The 5,726-nt window shown below is 32.7% G+C and overlaps 1 pseudogene; it reads right to left on the reverse strand.

The window, feature by feature from the left end:
- Positions 1-343: 343 nt before the first annotated feature.
- LOC117021661 (translationally-controlled tumor protein-like) lies at positions 344-855 on the reverse strand (annotated as a pseudogene).
- Positions 856-5,726: the final 4,871 nt, after the last annotated feature.

The following is a 5,726-nucleotide window of genomic DNA, read 5'->3' on the forward strand; positions in this document are numbered from 1 at the left end:
CCCAGAAGTAGTTTTCACTGTAGAAGTTATCTGAAAACAGCTTTACACTTACACTGTCTAATAAATAGTCTCTAGCGTCTCCAGGAACACTACACAGGATGGATTTAAATATGTATTAAGCTAAGAGGCATTGTCTCAAATGACTTTAAATGCATTTTATTTCTAGACAACCTACATGACATGCTTTTCTTAAAAACAATGTCTCTGCTGCAAATAAATCAAGGTTGAAATAAACAAAGAGCTCAAGGTGGCATCTGTCCCATCTGTCCTAGTGCTGGTGTGTGGATAAAAAGCAGCAGCCAGTTATGATCATGACTGGGGATGGATCAAATGGTCAACTTTGTTAACATTTTTCCATTTCCAAACCATCCTTACAGAAAATCATGTATGGGATCACATCGTCCTCACGGTACTCCCGCAGAGAAACCATGCCATCTGGATTCATGTTTTCACCAATAAAGAATTGGTAGATTTTGAAATTAGCAAGGATGTACTTGATTAGCTCTGCAGCCCCTGTTATAAAAGGTTTTACTATTTTCGGTCTCTGTTCTTCATTTCCCTTTGATTGATTGCATGTAATCGTTAATGTACTTCTTGTAGGCTTCTTTTGTGAAGCTGGTTTTCTGCAAATAATGGTTCTTGGCAACACCAACACCAGTGATTATCGGTGCTTTCGGTACCTTCAGCAGAGGCATTTCCACCAATGAGTGAGTCATCAGTGTTATCCTCTGTCCTACTGACCACCTTCCCCTCCACCTCCAGGCATAGTGCAACCACGATCTCCCTGATCTTGTAAATGTCAAAGAACAATTCATTATGGCTGGTGAGGTCCCAGTAGATAATCATGATGGTCGCTGGAACAAGACAAGGGGAGCCCTGGCTTTGCAGGATCTCTGAGTGAGCGCGATGCAGTCAGGGCAGTGCTTGAGGGACAGGGGAGGGGGCAAAAAAAGGCTCTGCTCATTTTTTAATCAATGTTTGTCTTTTTGGTGTTAAGTTGCATTCATTCCTTATATATTTTAGATATTAAACCCTCCTCAGATGTATCATTGGCGAATATCTTCTCCCATTCAGTAGCTTATTCTTTTATTTTGTTGATGGTTTCCTTTGCTGTGCAAAACTTTTTAGTTTAATGTAGTTTTGTTTATTTATTATTTCTTTTGTTTCCCTTGCCTAAGGAAACATATCCAAAAAAGTATTACTGAGAGCAATGTCTGAGAATTTGCTGCCTATGTTTTCTTACAGGAGTTTTATGGTTTTGGGTCTTATATTTAAGTCTTTAATCCATTTTGAGTTTATTCTTTTATATGGTGTAAGAAAGTGGTCTGTTTTAATTAATTAATTAATTTATTTATTTATGCATATATCTGTCCAGTTTTCTCAGCACCATTCATTGAAATGGCTGTCTTTACCCCATTGTATATTCTTGCCTCCTTTGTCATAGATTAATTGAGTTTGTTACTAGACTCTCTATTCTATTCCATTAATCTATGTGTGTGTGTTTCTTTTGCTTTTTGTTTTTTCTTTTTATGCGAGTACAATGCTGTTTTAATTACTATGGCTTTGTAGTGTAGTTTGGTATCAGGTAGCATGGTACCTCCAGCTTTGTTCTTTCTCCAGATTACTATGACTATTCAGATTCTTTTGTGGTTCCATATAAATTTTAGGATTGTTTGTTTTGGTTCTGTAAAAAATGCCATTGGTATTTTGATAGGGATTGCATTGACTCAATAGATTGCTTTGGGTAGTATGGATATTCTAACAATGTTGATTTTTCCTGTCCTTGAGCACAGTACTATATGCTTCTGTTTATCTGTGTCTTCTTCAATCTCTTTCTCCAATGTGTTATAATTTTCTGAGTATAGGTATTTTACCTCCTTGGTTAAATTTATTCCTAGGTTATTTATTTATTTATTTATTTATTTATTTATTTATTTATTTATTTACGCAATTTGACCCAGGACTCTTGAAGTACAAGTATTTTGGGGTTATTTCTGGCTACATCAGTCATTCATTCCATGCGTAATTTTAATTCTCTCACCTGCAGTGAAACATTTATATTTAGTCCTTAAGTGCTTACTGTAATATAGGTAAAATTCAGGCATTCACAATAATTGATTAGCTATAGGTTGTATACAATGAGTGTTTTAATGAATTTTCCATTATGAGATGTGACAGGATATCTAAAGATAGGGCATTAATCTTTCCTTTTCTATAAATATATTATAATAACATTTTTCCTGTGAGAGATGTCAAACATTGTCCTAACCATAATCATTAGCATTGTCCCATTAAGAAAATATATTAAATCATGTTTCAGAGAAGTGAATAAATTAACTGAAAATGATAGTATGAGCTATTCACAGTCTTTTGTAGGCTTGCCTATCAAACATGTTTAATGTCAGGAAAATATTTTAAGGCCCAGTATTAGACTAGAAACACAGGGCAAGAAATAATTATATCAAATGGGAAGAAGTTAGCCTCTGTCATAAAATACATTACCTCAATTTACAACTAGGCCTTAACAATGTTTGACAATCATTTTGTGTTTGTAATTTCCTCAATTTTTCCACTTTCCCAAACTAATTCCTGCCTTTTTATTTTATTTTATTAACAAATACTTATAGAGGAATGCTGTGGAACATATGTTGTTCAAAACAATTTATAAACCTGCCTCTCCCATTTGAAAATGACAGTATTGAGAAACATGTAACATGTCCAGTTTGTTTAAATAGTTATGGTAATCTAAAATTTAGAAAAAAAAACGGTAGGTATTAAGGTGTATTAATTTGAGGGAAGGGGAAAAATAACTAAAAACAGCTCAATTTTTTTATGCCTCAAGAACAAAATACACAAAGAGCATGTCTACGGACTAGGCATTTGGTCAGGGAAATAGTACACATAGATATATGAAATAGTAAAATATATTTTAAAATATACTAGAGGTTCTTAATTTTAATATAGTCTGCTTTTGAATAACTCACACTGTAGTAAGTTACACACTTACATCATTAAAATAACTTTTACATGCAAAATTTTATGTATCAGCTAAGAAGTGGATATTTTGTATTATCATGTGTTGGTGTAGCCACCAATGACCAATACAGGTTTGTCTGTGACGTTATTTACTGTTGGATTTGTAGAAATATTAAAGTAATAGACTGTACTTTTATAACTATGTAGAAGTTAATAAAAATATTATTGCTGGGAAAAAAGCAAAAGTGTCACAAACTTCATAAAATTTAGAGGAGTTATAAATCCACAGGTAAACTAAGAACAGAGAATCTTTAGCCTTAATGAATTATTTACTGGACTCAAGCCAGTTGACTCTACTTTCAATCAGGAGAGAAAGGGACAAAATTAAAAATATTGATGAAAGCAATAAACCAGCCAAGCTTTGTCTGAGGGAAGTAGGTAATTAAGGATTTGGTAATATGTAGCTCTTCAGGAATTAAACGCTGACTTTCACATATTTTAATTTAGTTTATGATTCTGAGATGCATATTTTAAGTTAAACTTTTATGGAGAAATAACAGTGGGAAATGTTTACAAATTGTAAGTACATAGATTGATAGATTATTTTTAATGAACACACCTATGTAATCCCCACCCTATACAAGAAACAGAACATGACCAGCACCCCCAAAACCTGCTTTGCTTCTCTTCACCTCCCTCCTTCCCAAAAGTTTCTACTAGCACAGAATAGTTGTGCCTATTTTGAATTTTACATATGTGACATCATACAGTACATATTTTCCTCTTTTCTTCCTTTCTTGTTTCCTTCCTTCCTATTTTCCTCTGTATTTCTTTTCCTTTTATTAGTTGACATCTTTTATTTAATATTGTGTTTGTGAGATTTATCCATGTCATTGCTTACTGTAAAAGTTTATTCATTTTTATTGCTGTATAGTATCATGTTATATAAATATGCTGTAATTTATTTTTCTCTTGTAATCAAGAAACATTGCCCTGTTTTCAATTTGGACAATTTCATATAAAGCTGCTAACTAACAACTATGTTGTACATGTCTTTTGGGCTCATATATACATATCAATGTTGGACATATATGTGGTAGTGGAATTCCAGGGCACAGGGTGTACATATTTTGAAAGGTAGCTGGCAATAACCAAGCAGTTTCTAAAGTAGATTTATAAATTTATACATTCATCCTTGCTTCATATTTGTACAACACTTGGATTGGATGCTTTTTAATTTTGATCATTCTGGTGAGTATGTAGAAGTACCTATCTTGGTTTTAATGTACATTTATACAATTACTAATGGCCTGGAATATTTTTTCTTGTGTATGTTGCCCTTTTGTATAGCTTCATTCAGAAAAGCCTATTCAAATTTATTCATAGACTTCTATTAGTATTCTTTCTCTTACTGAATTGTAGGAGTTATTTTTGTTTCTGAATACAGTCTTCTGTAAGTTATATGTGTTGAAATATCTTTTCTAAGTCTTCTGTAGCTGGCCATTCCTTTCTCAATTCTCCTTGCTCTCAGGCTTGTAAACAACAATGCTATGTTTCAATGATCATACCATTTGTTGCTTTTCTCCTGGTTATTTTCAACAGAATAGGTGTTTTTGATATTTAGAGGTTCTTAAGTATTATAATAGAGTTTAAATTGTAATATTTTCTTTATGGGTAACTCTTATGCTTTTTGAATAGAAAATTTTTTCTACCTCAAAGTCATAAAGATATTTTTCTATATTATTTTTTAGAATTATTTTTTTCTGCTTCTGTAAAAAGTGCTATTGGAATTTTGATAGAGATTACACTGAATCTGTAGATTACTTTGGGTAGCATGAACACAAATTTTTTTTGTGCTATAGGATTTCAATCTACAGTGAAGTTGTAGTTGATTTTTCCACGTTATAAAATAGGAGTTATTTCCTGTTTGTTTTTTAAGTGTACCCACTTGACATAGAACCTTTTATTGAAATAGTTTTCCTATTTGCACTCACTGCTCTGCAATTCCACTTTCATCGCATACCAAATGTGTATTTATATATAAATTTATTTCTAAATTCATTATTCTAATCCATTAGCCTACTTGTCTCTACAGACTATGTAGCTTTAAAACAAATCTTACTGTTGGGTAGGGTAAGTCCTTTCTTCAAATTTCCTCAAAATTGCCTTATCTAGTCTTGATTTCCTAGAAACTTAAGAATTCCTGTCTTATTTCCACAAGAAATTCTCTGGTATTTGATTGAGATTTTATTGAATCCATAAAATATATCAGGGAGAATAGACACCTGGTCTGCAGGATTCTTAATGGTAATGACACTATTTCTGTGAAGTAGAATCTTGCCAGATCTGAGCAGCTCATTAATTGCTATGCTACATCCTTGTACAGGTAAGGCTAGCACACCATTCAGAAAGGTATACCAAAAATTTATGTCTTTAAATGTTGAATGTTTACAGATACATGAAACACTCCACTTTCTTGAGCCATACTCGATATCATCAAGGCCACATTATCATTTGGCAGTGGTGGAAGTGATGTGAGCAGGTGGGCCCATCTCTACAAATTATCCAGTGCCTCAGATATCTGATTTCATCACATATACATTGACTAGAATTTGGAATATATAAAAGGATGAAGACTTGACTGAAATAAATATTGGATATATTTTAAATTAAATTGGAGAAGGTTTTCAGATAATATAAAACAAGAGAAGTTATCTTTGAAAATTACTTACAGTGAAGAGGGGAGTGAG

The sequence above is a fragment of the Rhinolophus ferrumequinum genome, chromosome 4, assembly GCF_004115265.2.
Source record: "Rhinolophus ferrumequinum isolate MPI-CBG mRhiFer1 chromosome 4, mRhiFer1_v1.p, whole genome shotgun sequence".
In the NCBI taxonomy this organism is placed as follows: Eukaryota; Metazoa; Chordata; class Mammalia; order Chiroptera; family Rhinolophidae; genus Rhinolophus; species Rhinolophus ferrumequinum.